This window comes from Pelobates fuscus, chromosome 7 (assembly GCF_036172605.1).
Source record: "Pelobates fuscus isolate aPelFus1 chromosome 7, aPelFus1.pri, whole genome shotgun sequence".
NCBI lineage: Eukaryota > Metazoa > Chordata > Amphibia > Anura > Pelobatidae > Pelobates > Pelobates fuscus.
Genome location: NC_086323.1, coordinates 31,202,449 through 31,222,743, shown reverse-complemented (window position 1 = coordinate 31,222,743; position 20,295 = coordinate 31,202,449). Strand labels below are relative to the sequence as shown.

Below are 20,295 nucleotides of genomic sequence, written 5' to 3'. Positions count from 1 at the left end.
AAACTCTCCCGCGCTGTGCAAGAGATCGATCAAACAACCTGTATATTTTCCCCTCAAGGAGTGTCCCTACGCTGGCCTTTGGTGTCGGAACGGAAGCAGAACCGAACAATAGCGCCAACGGTAACCGCCGAAAACTGTGTGTCATCAGCCTCAGCTCTAGACCCGGAGTGCTGTCTCTCTAAAACATACTTCGTTTTGTGTCCACTTGGTTGGCGTTCTGAAGTCTTGCTGGAAGTAAACTATGTATCCCTATTGTACATACGCTGGAATAATACGGTGAAGTAGAACTTTATATACTTGAAACCTTTTAAACTGTTTCTGCACTCGGTCGCAGCGAGTATAAACGCATACTTTAATTGCCTGATATTGAGTGTAAACCCAAAAATGCTGACAGTTATACCTTGAGCTCTCTACATTCTGAGCTTAATCCAGCTCAATAAGTAAAAAAGGCAAAAGGAAAAATACGGGAAAAAACAAAAAAAAAAGGAAAAATATATAAAAAATAGAAAAAAAAAAGGGAAAAAATATATATAATAAAAAAAAAAAAAAAATATATAAATAAAAAACAAGAGAGACACGATATCGCTATAAGCACACAGGTTTTGTATTTTTTTTTTATTTTTTTTTTTTTCTTTCTCTTTTTGGCTGTGGCTGAGGCACCAATCATCGTGCAATAAGAGGCAAAGGCTGAAACAACCCTGACCACAGTATAGATATCAGGCAAATTCGACAATTTATTTTAAAAGACTCTTAAAGAAAGGACGAGAGGAGGAGAGCAGTGCTGGAAGGGGGGGGGAAAAAAAAAGGAAAAAAAAAAGGAAAAAGAAAAACTTCACAGAAGGCTGCACGTAGCAGGGAGGAAGAGAAAGTAAGAGAAAGTAAAAGACAAGCAAAAGAAAAACTAAAAGAAAACGGAAAAGACTTAAGGAAGATCTAAGCAAGTCCGACCAAAGACTGAATAAAGATTGATTGGTGGGCCTGTTCGCTCCATAAGCTGTGAATTGCTATAACATGGCTACGAAAAAAACACATGAAACCAAACTCTCTTCTAGGAAAGACAAAAAAGACCTCTCCCAAGATAAATCTCAGGATAAATCACTCACAACATATTTTTCCCCCCAGCAACATAAGAACTCCAAACATAGATTAAATGAGATGGATGTGACCTTGGAAACTTTGGATCCAGGACCAATAAGTAATCCTGATAAAGAGTTAATAACCATTTCCTTGCTCCAAACTAGTTTAAAGACCAACCTGGATGAGTTCAAAACGGAATTGGCTTCAACTGCCGCAGAAATCAAACTGGATATTAAAACTGAAATAAAAGTTCTCGTAGCAAAAATGGAAACTTTTGAAGACCATCTTAAACAACTAGACTCCCAAGTAAAAAATTTAACAGAAGATCACGATAAAACTCAGCGGGTTATTCTAAATCTTCAAAACAAATTATCTGAATTAGAAGATCGCTCTAGACGGAAAAATCTACGCTTTAGAGATATCCCAGAAAAAGGCAGTCAAGAGGATGTTAAGCAATCCGTGACGGAGTACTTAATTATATTGGGTGTCCCCTTTAAATCTTCAGATTTGATAATAGAAAGATGCCATAGGACATTCAAACCACAAGTTATTCAAAATGATTCTCCTCGAGACATTATAGCATGTTTTTTTTCATTTGACTTCAAAGAAACCATCCTGAAACTTGCAAGAACCAACCCAGTCTCTGAAGGTCCTTTTCAGAAAGTCAAAGTATTTCAGGACTTATCCTTCGAAACTAGAACAAAACGAAAAACATTCAGCTTTGCCACTCGATCTCTGAGAAACCACAATATAAAATACAAGTGGCTTTTCCCTTTAAAACTCAGCCTTTCTTTTGAAGGCAAGAGAGAAATATTTGAGACCAATGCATCTCTAATAGATTGGCTCAAAAACAATAAATTATTGCTGTAGATTTATAATCGTATAATATAGGGGGATAAACGCCCTTGGGTGGTTAGAAAGTGGATTAAGAGAAATGGGATGAGAGAGAGAGAGGGAAGGGAGGGTATTTGAAAATTATATTAATTATATTAATTATGGTAATTTTTTTTTTTTTTTTTTTTACAAGTTAACATATGAAAAAGCAACATTCACTTGTTTTCATTGGGCCTCTATAAATATACTAATTATCTTACTCTTTGAAAATGTAGACACTGCCTGGGCGTCCCCCACTAGATGGATATCCATGTGTAAATAACTCCAATATTATTTTACATGTACTAAAGTAAATCTTATTTGATTTAATTAATATGTCAAAAAAGGGGGTAACAAAAGGCAAAAAAAAAGGGAAAGAAAAGAAAAAAAAAGAGAAAGGGACAGGTAATGCTGTTCTCAATGCCCTAGGCGGTGGTATATGGTACATATTTGTGAATGTATATATAAATGTAACACATTATATAGCAATTGCAAGAACAAATTAGACATATATTATAGGCATTGAGATTAAGGTATTGATAGATAAAAGAATGCTCTGCCTTTTTTTTTTTTTTTTTTTTTTTTTTTTTTTTTTTTTTTATTTGCCCTTATTCTATATTCGTGGGCAAAACCACCCGGAAGGGGGAAGGAAGAGAGAAGGGGAAGAAAAAGGGAAAGAAAAGGGGGAAATAACATAGGATATCACTTTTTGTGCTCACATATTGCATAATGTATTAATGTATTAAAAATATAAATTAGTCACCATAGGTATCCTATAGGTGTTGTATTAGTAGAAGGATACCCATGTCTAACTAAACTCACTATCACTCTATAGGTCTTATGTAAAACTGCTGCTAAACAATTAACACTTTAAAAGCTAACACTAGGGAGTTGTCCCAAGTGGGATAATTCACCACAAATTCACTAATTTCTCCACAAGCTTAAGTCACTAGCAATTAACGTTTACACACAAAATATTCTTATTGTGTGCACTATGTATAAATAATGATAGACTAATTAAGATATTTATAAATTAAATAAAAATTTGGGGATATTTTTTTTTTTTTTTTTTTTTTTTTTTTTTTTTTTCTCTCTCTCTTTCCCTCTCATTGTCTCCCTCCCCCTGCTATATAATGGGAGAGAAGCAACACAACAAAGGGAGGGCAATTCAGGGGCTGGTTTTTAACTCAGGCATGGTTCAGGGTTCCCCTCTTGTGTAGCTATGCTACTCGATTTTCATTGTACCTATATGGCTTTCAATGACTACAATAGCATTAGGTTTTTACCTAAACGGTTGAATGTAGATGGGGGGCTTATTCAGTGCCCTCCATCTGATGGTATACATGTTGGGTGTCGTATTTTCTTTTTTTATTTTAATGATAGTGTGACAAGTTATTTTTGGTTTTGTTTTTTTCAGGAAGTTAAAAAATATTGTCTATATGTATTTCTATGTTGAACTTTTTATCCCTGAATGTCCAGGGGCTTAATACAAATAAGAAAAGGCACAGACTGTATGATTCGTTGATGAAACTAAACATACAGGTAGCGTTTCTACAAGAAACGCACTGGCTTAAAGACACTAAACAAACTTGGGGTGGAGAAAATTTTGCAACGGTGATTCAGGCCTCACTAACAGAAAAAAAAAAAAGAGGTGTGGCAATTATATTCAGAAAAGATATTAACTTGGATATTCTCCATATTGAATTGGATTTAGAAGCGAGGTTCATTATTCTATTATGTAAGATTGATGATAGAGTTTTTACTCTGGTTAATGTCTATTTACCTAATGTCGACCCAATGACCAAATTTTCCCTGATAATGGACAAAGTTGATAAAATCTGCAGGGGACATTTGATCATTGCCGGGGACTTTAACTGTGTTAGTGATCCAGCTATGGATAGAACTTTTTTATCTCCCTTATCAAACAACAAAGGAGCTATTAAACAAGCAAAAAAATTGAATAATATTTGTAAACAATATAATCTATACGATATGTGGAGACTATTACACCCTTCTGAAAAAGATTTTTCCCATCTATCCGGGGTGTATGGTACTTACTCCCGGATAGATTTTTGCTTAACAAATGCCAACACCATCCCGCTCTTTAACCATATTAATCTAAGGGAAAACACTTGGTCAGACCATAGTTTCGTCCTATTTGATCTCGGGGATTCTCCCCCTCTACATCGTAATACTTGGAGACTAAATGATAACATTTTAAAAGACCCTAGTAATAGGGAGGACCTCACCAAATTATTGAAATATTTTTGGGCAGAAAACAACCCGGGAGATACCTCTCCGTTAATAAATTGGTGCACGCATAAATCGGTAATGAGGGGCTATCTAATTAAAATAGACCACTTCCTTAAGAAAAAGAACGGCACAATACTGCCTGACTTATATATTGAATTCTACTCATGCTCTAAAAAGAATAAATTAAAATCTTCTCCGGAGTTGAGAACCCAATTAAAAATTTTACAAACTCAAATTAACTTAAAAGAAGAGGAAAAAATTAAGCAAAATATATATAAACTAAAATTAAATCATTACGTCTCGGGTAACAGAGCGAGTAAAGGTCTAACTAGGAGATTACGCTACCAACAAGCAAAAAACAGGGTAGAAAAGCTGGTGGTTGACCACATTGTATACTCCACTCCATCTGAGATTGGACAAAAGTTTAACCAGTTTTACCAAGACCTTTACAATCTAAGGTTATCCCCAGAAACCAAAGACATCAAGGAATATTTATTAAATTCCCAATTGCCGAGAATTTCTTCCCAGGATTTGACCAATTTAAATAGAAAGATTTCAACCGAAGAAGTACAATTTCAAATTGAGAGATTAGCTACAAATAAAACCCCAGGCCCTGATGGTTTTTCAAACTTATATTACAAATATATGAAATCCTATCTTTTAAAACCTCTTATGGAAATGTTTAATCAACTTGCAGAAAATGAGGCCATACCTAAGGAATTATTACAATCAAATATCGTCCCAATTTTAAAATCTGGTAAAGATAGTAGGGACCCAAGAAACTACAGACCGATCGCATTAATCAATGTAGATATGAAAATATATTCCGCCATTATTGCTGAGAGATTGAAATCGGTCATTACAAAACTGATCCACCCAGATCAAATAGGGTTTATCCCCGGAAGATGGGCATCAAATAATACTCGAAAGCTTATAGATGTTATCGGTTCAGCAAAAGACCATAAGGAGCCCCTCCTGGCCCTGTCTCTGGATGCAGAAAAAGCGTTTGACAGGGTCGGGTGGGACTACCTCAGAGAACTCCTTAAGGCATACGGCTTTAAAGGCTGGATATATACTGCAATTATGGTACTGTACTCTTCCCCCTCGGCCAGAACTGTAGGTCCCAATATTACTTCGTCCTGGTTCGATCTTAAAAACGGTACAAGACAGGGGTGTCCCCTGTCACCGATTTTATATATTCTTTCTCTCGAACCTTTTGCGGTTAACATTAGAAACAACCATTTAATTAAGGGGGTCCCCACTAAAACTCAGGAGATAAAGATTGCACTATACGCGGACGACGCCCTGGTTATTCTTATATCTCCGGAGGAATCATTAGCCGCACTCATGAAAGAAATAGATACATTTTCTAATATTTCTAATTTCAAGTTAAATGTATCTAAATCCACAGCTTTAACCATCAATTTATCTTCGACACAGGTTGAAACACTATCCCAAAAATACCAGTTTATTTGGACTGACACAGAAATTAATTATCTGGGTCTTAGTTTTCCAGCAAATGCCTCGCACATAATGGAGAGGAATGTAATGTACTTAATGAAAGATATGAATCAAAATTTAAAAAAATGGAAAAACCTCGAGACCTTATGGACAGGTAGAATCAATATTATTAACTCCTATATTTTACCGAAATGGCTGTATCTGTTTTCAATGGTCCCTCTCAAAATCCCTAAAAGTTGGCTTTTAATGATCCAATCGGCTATTAATAAATTCATCTGGAACAATAAAAAGCCTAGAATAAGTCAAAAAAATATTTCAAGAAAACTGTCCCAGGGAGGGCTAAACTTCCCAAATATCATAAATCTTTATCATGCGAACATTATACGACACATTTACATTTTACAAGAACCACAATTTTTTACTGAACCCTGGTATAAAATGGAATCCGAAGCTATACACGCTTCTAGTCTTTATTCCTATATTTGGTCAGATACTGGTAAGCTCTCGAGAGTGCTACCGTACTCCCCAATATCGCTGGCCCACACTTTGGAAATATGGACAGAAATCAAGAAAATCTTGGGTTTAACCAACCGAATCCTTAGAACCTGCAAACTAAATATATTAGAAGCTAATGTAGAAGATTTATCATTGAGACACTGGCCTAATAAGGACACTTTAACCATAGCGGATATTATGCAGGGTGATAATATTTTACCCTTTCAACAGTTGGTAGACAATCTGCATATTCCACCTAAAGAAATATTTACTTACTTTCGTATCAAACACTATATCCAGAAACATGTTGTTCAATCTACATTCCCATGTGTTAAAGAGCTGCAAACTCTATTCTCTTTTCAAACTGTACCCAAGATTATCTCGGTTGCCAACTCGCTACTTAAAGGCTTAGATCCCTTCCCGCATAGACTGGTTAAAATATGGGAAAAGGAACTTAATCTAGCGATCTCCCCAAACGACTGGTTCTCCTCCTTAATTTGGGTAAACAAATTTGTTCATGGATTGAACCTGACTGAGTGCCACTTTAAGCTTTTATATAGGTGGTATTATACTCCAACAAGGTTGGCTAAAATGTATACTTCTCAAGACTCAACTTGCTGGAGATGTGGCACCTATTCAGGCACATACATTCATATTTGGTGGTATTGCCCAGCACTTAAGCCATTATGGGCCTGGACCTTCAATATCTTCTCGGAAATATCAATGAATGAGGCTTCGTTTAATGATATAAACAAAAATCCAGCCTCGGCCCTCCTGCATTTGAATTGGCCTTTCAAATCAAGTAAATACAGATGTTTAGCTACTCACTGCTTTATTGCAGCCAAAGTTACCATTGCAAGACAATGGAAATCTTCCGAGCCTTTCCAGAAGGCCTCTCTAATTAAACAAGTTAAACTTCAATTAACAATGGAAAATGATATTCTTAATACCTGGTCACTGGCCTCAAAAAAAAGAGACTGGTATTCATCTTGGTTAAACACCTGTTCCCTACTATATGGCAACTTATAAATTTTTCATGTGTTGGGGGAGGGGACGGGGGTCTGAAGGAGTTGCCCAAATCACTCAGTAGATATACTTGTATGGACAATAGCTTTTTTAGTCTGTGGTCATCTTCTAGGGATATACTCCCTGTCATATTTCCACAGACTTTGGGTATATAACATAATAACGACTTCCTCAGTTAATTTTTTTTTTTTTTTTTTTTTTTTTTTTTTTGTGTCTATGTGGGGGATGGCTTGTTGCTCCTTAATGAATGCATTCTTTTTATATAGTAGGATCTATTTACAGCATTTGGGGCAATATGCAATATGTATGTGTATAATGTATGTTTCGAATTGTATTGTAATATAAAATGTGAAAACTTTTTTGAATAAAGAAATATTAAGAAAAAAAAAAAAAGAAGTGACTCCTAGTCCAGTGATGCACAGTGTGCAGCGCCTACATTCAGTGTCTCCCCACTCTGCATGGATGCACTGAATGTTCCCCATACAGATGCATTGATTCATGCATCCCTTTGAGGAAATGCTGACTGGCGCATCATTTCCCATGGGAAAGCATTGGATTTGCTGAGATCATCAAGACTGAGTATTTCAGCCATGGAGGCGGGTCACCTAAGCACACACACACTGACTGACAGACAGACACACACTCACTGACAGACGCACACATTCACTGACAGACACACACACTCAATGGCACACATTCTTGCTCTGCTCCCTCACTGACGTCAAATTCCGGCACCCAGCATCATTGCAGGACATGCGAGGGAGCAGAGCAAGAACAGTACTGCTCCCTTGCTTGTCCGTCTACATTCTCCCTGGGCCAGCCCACCGTCTCCATGCATTCTTGGACAGACGGACGCCTCAGCTGTACGGTAACAGGCTGACAAAGCCCAGGTGCCAGGTCAAAATTCCTAGGCACCATGATAACCGGGCGCCTGGGATTTGTCGATCCCTGAAATTATATAGTAAGTATAGCAGAAGTGTGAATAACATGTACTTACATCTTCCAAATGAACCAACTGAACTGTACTGATTTTTTTCACAATACTTATATTTTCTTAAATGGACACCCCATATTACAAAGGCACTTCAGCTTGCTCAAGTGCTTTATGTGGGCATAGGGTGTCCACTTTTATCATTTAAAAAAATAAAGTGTAAATTCCCATAGAAATCAGCAGTATTCTTTGTTACACCCCCCTGGCTGTCAATCAGACAGCAGGTCCTGTTACTTCCTGGTTGTTTAGTTCAGTGGAGCTAAATTCAAGCGGCAGCAATTGCTCAGAGCACTTGCCTTGCAAAAACCTCTCATTGAGCTACATTGGGAAGTCTGTGATTGGATAGACATAGAAAGTATGGGGTTAGAAGGGAAGGGCTTGCCAAGGCAGCAGACAAGAGAACTGCAGTTTTTGCAATCTGTTTTTCGATATTCTCCCAATGATAAAATGCATGAATAGGTGCATGCATGTTTTCATTGGAGATATAGCTACTACAATTTAAATATAACAAAACAATATTATATTAAAGGACCACTATAGGCACCCAGACCACTTCAGCTTAATGAAGTGGTCTGGGTGCCTGGTCCAGCGAGGATTAACCCTTTTTTTCTGAAAATCACAGTGAGAAGACGCCAGCGTCCATAGGAAAGCATTGTAAATGCTTTCCTATGAGACTGGCTGAATGCGCGTGGCTCTTGCCACGCAGGCGCATTCAGCTGAGGAGGCGGATAGAAGGAGGAGAGCTCCCTGCCCGGCGCTGGAGAAAGAGGTAAGTTTAACTCCTTCCTCCCCCTAGAGCCCGGCAGGAGGAGGACCCTGAGGGTGGGGGCACCCTCAGGGCACTATAGTGCCAGAAAAAATAGTATGTTTTCCTGGCGCTATAGTGGTCCTTTAAAAATAAAACTTTTATGAAGTTATAGTTTATGGGGTTTTTTATGCGCCATCAACAGCAGTGCACAATGAACACACACCAAATAACGATCCTCCAGGCAATTCCGAATGCTTTGGAAAAATCGTTACACCGCCATATGCAAACAATTGCCATGATCACACAAACTAACAAAATGTACTTTTCTTATTGCAACCTTATACGGTAAAGCTGTACATGATAGACTCCATCATTCGCGGTAGTGACACATCATAATGAAGGATGTAACAGAGTAGATGCAGCAGGCACTGTTACATTATTTTTCTCTAATTAATGTCTAGAAAGCCCAGGTCTGTAACAGTGTTGTGCTTTTTAATATTGATGTTCCAGTTCTGTAAAGACTTGCAACTATTGAACTGACAGTCGTGCTGGAATGAAAGCCTGTTTCAAACTGAATGATGTGACCTTGACACTTAAGTGTATGTCTCCATTCACAAATGAAGTGTTTCCATCAAGGCAAATGCTTTTTCTTGCTGTGTGGGTGTAGACCGAGCTATTATATTATAGAACGTATCTCAACCAAAGCCTTTAAAACAAACCCTTTTACAATACGTGCTTCATTTCTGGGTGAAATGTGTTTGGTTTCAAATTATTCAGCCTATAAAATCATCCTTCTAGTTCAGAGAGAGCCTTTCAATATGGGCCTGGACTTGTGGTTGAAACATTTTCTTGGAAAGACGACACACAGGTAGAACAAGGTATGTTCTTGGTGGCTGATAATAAGGTGGAAAGGATAGATTATACCCTACAATCTCGATTAATTGAAATGTGCGGGTTTGGATATTAGGAATACTAATTAGGTGTACTATCATGAACTTTCTGTATAATGTGATAAGACAAGTAATATTGTGCAAGAGGACTGCAAAAGAAGGGCATGCATGTATCTAGTCTTGATAGCCTTCCAGGAAGTTTGATTTAAAGACCATGTCTACTACAATACATACAGAACATTCATCTCCAACTCCTCTGATCTGGGTGACTAGAACGTAGCCAGATCTGGGCGAAATGATCAGGGACAATAAGGTAACCTAAAAGAGCTGTGAAACCACAAACGGCACTGACCCAAAAGTGACAGTGGTTTAAATAGGACCAAACCCTTGCGTCACTGTTTGCACCATTTTTGCGGAGTGACACCATCACAAACAATATAAAACCAAAAGGTTGCGGCTCGAGTCATTTTCGTTTTGATTGATGACAGAATCATGCGATTGTGAACGAGAAAAAAAAAAAACTACTGCATTGAAACTGTTGAGACCACAACTGATTGACGTGGATGTGTCAAAATGGGTAAGTGACCTAACAGCAGGTAGGTTGTTCTCAAAGGGTTTATTTTCTATAATGCGGTGCTATTGCAAGAGCAAGAGTCTAAACATAATTCCATTTTGATGTTTTGTACTTAAAACTGACTTTTTAACAATTTTTGGACACATATGTATGTCACAAGTGCATTGTTCTTCAAAGCCGTGCATAGATTTCTCTTGTAAAACATGCTAATAAACAGTTAAAATAGACACTAATCAGATCAAGCCATCTTTGCAGTTGACTTCAGGTGGGGTAAATGGTACAACACTTTCTCAAAACAGAGAAATTGTAGTAAATATTGAACTCAGATCATGATTTTTGTATAGTTTTATTTCCTGGGATTTAATTTATTACAATAATACTAGTCTGGCTATCGTTCCAAGGGGCCCACATGCTCTCTGTATCCTTCAGAATTCTTCCTTGGAGATCTAACATGAGGAAGAAGTAAGATCTCTGTACTCATGATTTGTTTGCAATCCCAGTCAGTCTATGCTGAAATAACATATATACATGTTTTCAAAAGTTTGGGGTCACTTAGGAATGTTCTTGTTTTTGAACGAAAAGCAGATTTGTTTGTTCATTAAAATAACATGAAATCGGGCAGAGCCGGAGCTCTGAGCTGATCGGACGTGTGCTGCGTGAGCTCCCGCTCAGCAGATTGTTTCACGGAGAAATATTCCGGCTACACTGAAGCGACAGCAGCAACCCCATCTGATACCTCTCACGGGAGTTTTCGGTGCCAGGGGGCCACGGCAGCACACTGAGGCCTGCAGACGGCTAGGCAGGAGAAGGGCGGCCGACTTTCCCGCTGACCAGCAAGACAAGTGAACCTACTCTGCTCCTAACCCTTCCCTTGGACCAGTGGGGGTTATCCCGGTCCCCACTGACCTGCTGGAAACGGCAATAATAAAAAAACTATCTATATTGTGATACAGAAGCCCATTATCAGCAGCAACCATCTTTTCCTGTGTTCCAATGGCACGTTGAGTTTCCTAATCCAAGATTATTATTTAAAAAGGCTAACTTATCATTAGAAAACCATTTCGCAATTATGTTAGTGCAGCTGAAAACTGATGTGCTGATTAAAGAAGCAATAAAACAGGCCTTCCTTTAGACCAGTTGAGTATCTGGAGCATCAACAATCGTGGGCTTGTTTACAGGCTAAATTTCTTCTGAAACCTGTCAGTCTATTCTTGTTCTGAAAAATGAAGGCTATCTCATGTGAGAAATTGCCAAAGAATGTAAGATCTTGAACAATGCCAATGTACTATTCTCTTCACAGAACAATGCAAACTGTCTCTAACCAGAATAAAAAGAAGAAATCGGAGGCCCTGGTCCACAACTATGCAAGAGCACAAATACAATAAAATGTCTAGTTTGAGAAACACCTCAAAGGTCCTCAACTGGCAGCTCCATCAAATAGTCTCAACGTCAACAATGGAAGGGTAATTCAGCGATGTTGGCTTTCTAGGCAGAGTTTCCAACAAAGTTCCACATCTCACGCTGGCCAATAAAAAGAATAGATTAAGATGGGAAAATGTACACAGTCACTGGACAGTGGAAGATTGGGAAAAAAAGTGTTATGGACAGAATAATCTAAGTTTGAGGTATCAACATTTGAGGAGACTTTTACAGGGTGATAGGAACTTTGAAGAAGGAAGGCTATCAATCCATTTTGCAACTTCATGCCGTACACTGGGGACGGCACTTCATTGGAGCCAACATCCTCCTACAACAGGACAATGAGACATAGCACAGCTTCAAACTGTGCGAGAACTATTTAGGAAAGATGTAGTATTTTGGCTTTAATGGAGTGACCAGATGTCAACGCTACTGAGCTGTTTTGGGAGCATCTTGACCATATGGTACTTAAGATCCAACTTGTGGGAAGTGCTTCAGGATGTACGGGGTAAAATCCCTTCACATTATATCAACAGTTGACAATTAGAATGCCAAATGTCTGCAACGCTGCAATTCCTGCACACTGAGGATTCTTTGACGAAAGCAAAGATTGAAGGACACAATTATTATTTCACTTTTCACTATTTCTAACCTTGTCAATTAATATATTTAATATTCAAACCTATTCATTTCATATAGGTTTTCTAAAAAAAAAAAAAAAAAAAAAAAAGGCTTTTCTGAGTGATCCCAACCTTTTGAACATCAATATATATATATACAAGAGATCTCTGACTTTAAAGCGGTTTTGCCTGGTGCCAGGTAACAGATTTGATGTACGTAGAAATAAAATATATTGATGTTCAAAAGGTTGGGGTCACTCAGAAATCTCCTTGTTTTTTTATGGAAACATATATGAAATTCATGCGTTTGGATGTGAAATATAGCCATTGACAAGGTTTGAAATAATGAAAAGTGAAATAATAATTGTGTCCTTCAACTCCTGCACTTAGCAATACTTTCCCAAACTGCACCCCCTCCGCTGTTCTATGCCTATTGCATTCACTACAACGGAAGAGCTTTCTGTCCTGCTCCGGTCCTCCCGCCCCACCACCTGTTCCCTCAATCCAATTCCCTCGTGTCTCATATGCACTCTGTCTCCTTCTCTTGCTCTGCCCCTCATTAAAATTTTTAATGTCTCCCTCTCCTGGCATTATTCCTTCACCCTTCAAACATGCAACTCTCACCTCGATTCTGAAAATGCCAAACCTTGACCCTAACTCCACCGCTCTCTCGCTACTTCCACGTGCCTACAAGATCCTTGAGAGAGTTGTGTATGTGAGATTGACAGACTTCCTCGAATCGAACTCTCTGCTTGAACCGCTTCAGTCTGGAATCCGTGCTTGTCACACTGTCAAAACAGCTGTGACCAAAGTATCCAATGGTCTAAATCGCTGCAAAATCCCGTGGCCACTACCCTATCCTAATTCTCCTTGACCTTTATGCTGCTTTTGACACTGTTCATCATGAACAGCTTCTTCACATTCTCCGCAATCTTCATCTATGAGATACTGCTCTCTCCTGGTGCTTCTTCTACCTCTCCCAGCGCTCTTTCACAGAATCTTTCTCTGGCTCTCCTCCCCAACCTCTCTCTGTTAGTGTTCCCCAAGGCTCTACCCTTGGTCCCCTACTGTTCTCGATCTATACTCAGGGTCGGTGCAAAGATTTTTGCTGCCCTAGAAAAAAAAAAAAAAAAAACATTCGTCCCATTCGCTCCATCCACTCATATAGACTGGCACACGCTGACCCAAGCAGACTGACTCACACACACCCATGCAGATTGACACACACTGACACATGCTGACAGATTCACACACACTGACCCATGCAGTCTGACGCACACACACACTGACCTGTGCAGACGCACACATACAGGCATACAAACTGACCAATGCAGACACACACTGATCCATACAGACACAGATAGATCCATACAGACACACACTAACCCACACAGACACACACTGACCCCATACAGACATTAACAGATCCGTACAGACACACAATGACCCATACAGACACACACTGACTCAGACAGACACACACAATGACCCATACAAACACACACTGACCCATACAGACACACACTGACCCAGACAGACACACACTGACACATAGAGACACACACTGACCCATACAGACACACAGACTCAAACAGACACACACACTGACCCAGAAAGACACACAATGACCCATACAGACACACACAATGACCCAGACAGACACACAATGACCCATACAGACACACACAATGACCCAGACAGACACACAATGACCCATACAGACACACATTCTCTGAAACACATACATTAACCCTCTTACCTTAATTTCACATATTAGTGCTGTTCATGTGTTCCAGGCATCTTCAGTGCGCCTAGTTGCCTGGCGGAGGATCATTCTCCCTGTCAGCCCCACTGCTATGCTCCCTCCCATTTCCCCTCACTTACAGGGCAAGCTGCTGGAGCACGCTAATAATGCGCCCTTGCGCTGCCGCCGCAATGCATGTCTGGGAGGGGACCAGGCATTGCGAGCTGTGGTAAATAATGTCTGTCAGTCCACCAATTATACAGCGCTGCGGAATCTGTTGGTGCTTTATAAATAGTAATAATAAATCTTTATTTCAATATTGTCAAAAAATCTACGTTTCAGTTCCCTACTGGAACTATCATCAGGATAATTCTCCTGATATAAGTTCTATTAGGGAACTGTAATATTGCTTTTTTTTTTACAATATTAAAATAAAGATTTATAAAGGAAGACCGAGAGTGCCAACACAACAGTTCATATATACCGTATATATATATATATATATATATATATATATATGTTAAAAGGCCTGAACTTGTGGAGGCCTGAATTTGTGGGAGGAGTAAGTCCCCTACTTAAACTCCCAGCCCCTACTCACCTCTGCCTTTCAGCTGATTGTTCCCACCCACCTACACCCTGTTATAATTACATTCTCCTTGGTGGGCCCTCTTTTATTTACAGGCCCACTCGTACGTTGGTTTCGGCACACCACAACCAACTTTGCTCACAGTTACTATCCATTACGTATTTAAATTCCGAGCACAAATATATATATAGGCATGTTATTATAAATGTTTTGCTTTCAACAGTGGGTGACAAAAGGGTGGAGCTTAGCTTTTGTTTTGTTTTTTGTTAACACAAAAAAAATGCATCTGGCATCACAGAAAAAAAAAATCTAAATTAAATTTTCATGATAATCTACCAGAGTAATTATTGGACCACAATAGCCTGAGTAGTTATTTTAATTACCCAGAGAAAACAGTGGATGCAACGGACATAATTATTCAACAAAGGTCGAACTGTTAGAAATACTCAGTGATTTTACACACATTAGGCCGAAGTAGACAAACTCAAAACATTTGTTACTTGGGGAATGTTTACAGTTCACTTATTTGGCCTTAAATGTAAAATTCACTTTGAATTAAATTACAATTCCCAACATTTTCAACTTTGGTGAATAACCCTGTTAATTAAATTAATTGCTATGCACCCAGTTGTTGCCATAGCTACCTTCAGATTTATATGTAATTTCCTCGTCAACTGATCAAACATTATAAATCAAAGTAAGATTTATTGGCCATGTTCTCTGTGGAGCTGCGAATTTTCTGTAATATGTTCGGTGTTACGAGCCATATAGCTCTGCATTGCTGCTTTACATTCCTCGTTTTATGACTTTTCCCCTTGAAGCCGTAAGCCCAGGCTGGAAGTCATTATCTGTTTAGAAATTCTGAGTAATTGGAGCAGGTGCCTAGCTGAGACAATGCAATCTGTGTCACCATCTCAGGACATTAAGTTATCAGTCAGTAATCGGAAAATTTGGGAAAATCTTGTGTAGTGGCTGAGTCAGTTATTTCTAGACAAACTAGTCTACAATAAATTCATTTTTAATCAAAGCAGCTGGAATTCACATTTATTAAAGGGACACTATAGTCACCTAATAAATCAACAATGAAGCAGTTTTGATGCATAGATACAGTCTCACTGCTCAATTATTTGCCATTTAGGGGTTAAATCACTTTGTTTACAAAGCCCTAGCCGCACCTTTCTACATGTGACTTGCACATCCTTCCTAAACACTTCCTGTAAAGTGAGATCTAACGTTTAAACTTCTTTTATTGCAAATTGTAAATTCTGTATTATGTACAAATGTATTATCTCCTGCCTCTTGTGTGTAATTGAAGTTCAATGTTATAGAGCAAGCTAAAGTTGTTTTGGTGACTATAGTGTCCCTTTAATTGTGGCAGGTCAATCGTTACTTGTATGTATATTTTTTCTTCCTTAAATGTAACACAGTTTGCAATAACTCACCCATTGACAAGACAATCAACGCACACACCTGCTAACTAAAGGATTAAGATAAGATAGAAAAACTGCATTTATTTACTTTAAAAAGGGTGACTCAGAAGGCATAAGACAACATTATACAAATGCATAAAGGGCCAGTATACATAGTTCTCCTGCACACTGTTCATTTACAGGAATGTACAAAGAAACTTGATGAAAGGAGATTTTACCTAAAACTATTATTTTTTAGAATGCCAAAGGATATAACAGTTAATATGTGACAACAGATGTTAATGATGCAATAATTAATCTGATTACCATTTTTTTAGACTCGAGAAGAAATATAGTCTCTTCTTGTGGTAACTTTGGAAATCACGGTGAATTAGAGCATTTGCCTTCTTTTGGACCAACAGCAGAAACAGATACATGAAAGATTGATCTTGATGGGCTTGATTGTTTATTATAACAGAGTTACAGAATAATGATACATTATCAATGGAAATTCATGAAGGTCTTTCTGAATTTCAGGTGTAACTAAAAGTGACGCTAAATTATTGAGCTAGATAATTTAGAGGTGAAGGTAAAGGAGGGCAGAGAGGGCTTGGGATTTAATTTTTTTGTGCTAGATCCCAAGCCAATACTTCCTAAAACAGTTTCTAAAAAATCTGTCTATAATCTCTCTGTAATCAACTACATCTCCCAAAACTCTCTGCAAGTCCTTTTCTGCCAAATAGTGTTGAATTGTAACGGCAGTCTCAAGCACAGGCTCACGTTAATCTATATGCACAATTAATAGTCAAATATACCGTCAGTCCAACTACCTTTACACTATAAACATATACTTAACTGAGACTGCTGAAGTATTTAATAAAAGTATTAATTGCCAAAAGATTTTGAAAACAATAAAACAGAGGTCCAAAAAAAAATAAAAAATCAAAGGTATCTCCTTTTGTTGCAATACCCACCGCCACCAGTAGAGGGTCGCCTTGAGAAAATACAACTTTTTTTTAAAGAGGCCTGGAACAGACTACCGGTGGAGATGGCAGTGGGAATACTGTTAGACAGCCTGGGTATGTAATTACTATGATTATTTTATTAATTTATATAGCACCAGCAAAATTCCCGTAGCGCTGTACAATGCATTGTACAGGAGGACATACAGTAAAAGAGATTTTTAGATAACAAATGGCGAGCGACATCATGTCTGCCATCGCACGCAATGTTTCTCAGTTAATCTTAGAAATAAATCAATATAACACATTAATAACAAGATAAATGGAGTTTACTTACTATACACTAAATTGCAGTAACTTAAAGGGACACTATAGTCACCAAAACAACTTTAGCTTAATGAAACTGTATTGGTGTATAGATCATTTTCCTGCAGTCTCACTGCTCAATTCTCTGCCATTTAGGAGTTAAATCACTTTGTTTATGAACCCTAGTCACACCTCCCTGCATGTGACTTGCACAGCCTTCCTAAACACTTCCTTTAAAAAGTCATCTAATGTTTATCCTTCCCTTATTGCAAGTTCTGTTTAACGTAGATTTTCTTATCCCCTGCTATTTAAATAGCTTGCTAGACCCTGCAAGAGCCTCCTATATGTTATTAAAGTTCAATTTACAGAGAAGGAGATACAATTATTTAAGGTAAATTACATCTGTTTGAAAGTGAAACCAGTTTTGTTTTTTTCATGCAGACTCTGTCAATCATAGCCAGGGGAGGTGTGGCAAGGGCTGCATACACAGAATCAAAGTGATTTAACTCCTAAATGACAGTGAATTGAGCAGTAAAACCTGAGGGGCATGATCTATACACTAAAACTGCTTCATTAAGCTAAAGTTGTTTAGGTGACTATAGTGTTCCTTTAAGTGAATTAAAAAAAATAAAAAAAACAGATAACAACTCAGTTATAATCACAACTTGAGACTGATATTTTTTAATGCTGAACATTTCACAGTTTAGTGAATAATGCAATGTGTTTATGTAAATTATAAAAGTGAATTCCAGTAATCAAGAACATACAATGGCAGCAAGTACAATACACTCCTGCTTGTCATAAAAAAACATAACCTGTGTTAACTCAATGATCTAATGAGAGGTCTTGGCTTCTTTGGGGGTTTTTTAACCTTAACTTCTTACCTCTAACTTACAGTTCCCCAAAAAAGAAGACAGAAAGAGTGCACCCCAAGATTTACCAAAGATATGATATGGTGATATAATAAATGACAGGTAATAAATGCACACTTTGAAAATGCAGTGGATACAGAGATGGCTCCGGATCACTGTCTAGATTCTGTTGATCCCAACCCTGATTTATTTTGTCCTAATCAGTATGATCGATCGCTCTCCTATTGAATTACAACTTTTAGGATGAATTAGACTTTGCTAAATCTTGTTGTTATAGTCCAATCTCCCCTTTGATACCCATACGGTTACACATACCATTCCCACAAATAGTCTGTGTCATTATTTTGGGAATATTATTGGAAATATTACCTCTAGGTAAAGTGTACTGAAATTAAAACATTCGTCAGCATTGTGCAAACTATCGCATTGTAACTCACAAAATCTCTTATGTATAAAGATAAGAGAGAGAGAGACGGGAGAGAGAGAGAGTTGGTGTGTGTGTGTGTTTGTGTGTCATACAAGTAAACAAATGAGTAACACAATTAATCGAGTGCTTCAATTCCACTAATACTCTAATTTATAATAATCTTTAGCGGCAGCTAATTATAATGATTATACAGTTCATTCTATTTATTTAACAATTCCCATAGAAGTGAGAAAGTTGTAATAGAGTCAGTGAGTTCTGGCATATTATAGAACATTATAAATGATAGCACACAGGTAAAAGTACATTATAGAACATTATTATTGAGAGCACACAGGTAACATTATTATTATTATTATATTATTATTATTATTATTATTATTGGTATTTATATAGCGTCAGCTTTTTCCGGAGCTTTACAATAAAACACATTATAGAACATTATAATTGAGAGCACGCAGGTCACAGTACATTACAGAACATTAAGTACATTCAGAACAATTTATTTTATTATTCCCCCCCACCTCCCCTCACTACCCCCCTCAGTCTGTTCTATGAACCATTGGAGCCCCGCAGTGCTTAGAGTGGATACACTGTAACTTACCGTGTCTGGAGGAGCACTGTTGGGTCTCAGAGCCTGGCTTTCTCTCTCTTAGTGTGAGGGCTGCAGTGGATCAGCTTGCTGTGTGTATTTGAGACAGCCCAGCACAATCACAGGGGAGGGCACAGGGCTGCATGATGTGAATCACAATGTGCTGTGTGCTGAGGGGTGTGAGTGGGCAGATAGGACAATCAGTGTGGATAGACCCTGCCATTCAATTCATCAATAAATCCACACAGCCAATAACACGAAACTAACTATCAGTATGTATTCTCCCTGCAGCTGGGACACAGCTACAACCATCCAGCTACTCAGGGGAATCCATTTAATCTGCAGGAAGTTTTTTATCAATGGAGCAAATTAAATGTCAGATGTCAGTACTGAATCTCTGCAGGATTCCTACACTATCTATCCATCTGTCTGTCATTTCTGTTTGTATGCATCTATCGATCGATCGATCTGTCTGTCTGTCTGTCTGTCTGTCTGTCTATCTTTATATCTACCTATTTCGATGGATCATATTATTATATATTATAGATTTACCTTCTTAAAAGGCGCAGCAAAGGCATTACATGCAAATCAACGTATATTTCCCATGAGTCTTAGCACCACCTCCCATAATAAGTTTTTTTGAAGTCATCATGAATTAGTGTTCCTGAGAAGACCTGAGTTTCAAGGAAGGGAGAAATTTTGGAGGAAATATAGGATACTCATATCATATATCCATAACGAGTGTGTAAATATGAACATTCGTTATTTAAAATGAAGGAGGTTGTTGGTTCAGTGGTAAAAAATATAATATAGCCTCATAATATACAGCTCAGGTACCATTTGAAATAGCCATATCTGCGAATATTGTTTAGGGAACTCTGCACTACAACATACCATGGAAAATATCATAAACAGAAATGCCATAATTACTTTTTCACCATAACCAAAAATCCCCAACTTATTAGTCTAGCTG

The 20,295-nt window shown here is 38.0% G+C and overlaps 1 protein-coding gene across 1 annotated transcript in view; it reads right to left on the bottom strand.

Moving 5' to 3' along the window:
- Positions 1-19,579, bottom strand: part of LEPR (leptin receptor) — a 92,636-nt gene extending 73,057 nt beyond the window's left edge. The window contains exon 1 of the mRNA XM_063428029.1: positions 19,335-19,579. The gene's annotated coding sequence lies outside the window, so the exon portion shown is untranslated. The remainder of the gene's footprint in view (positions 1-19,334) is intronic.
- Positions 19,580-20,295: the final 716 nt, after the last annotated feature.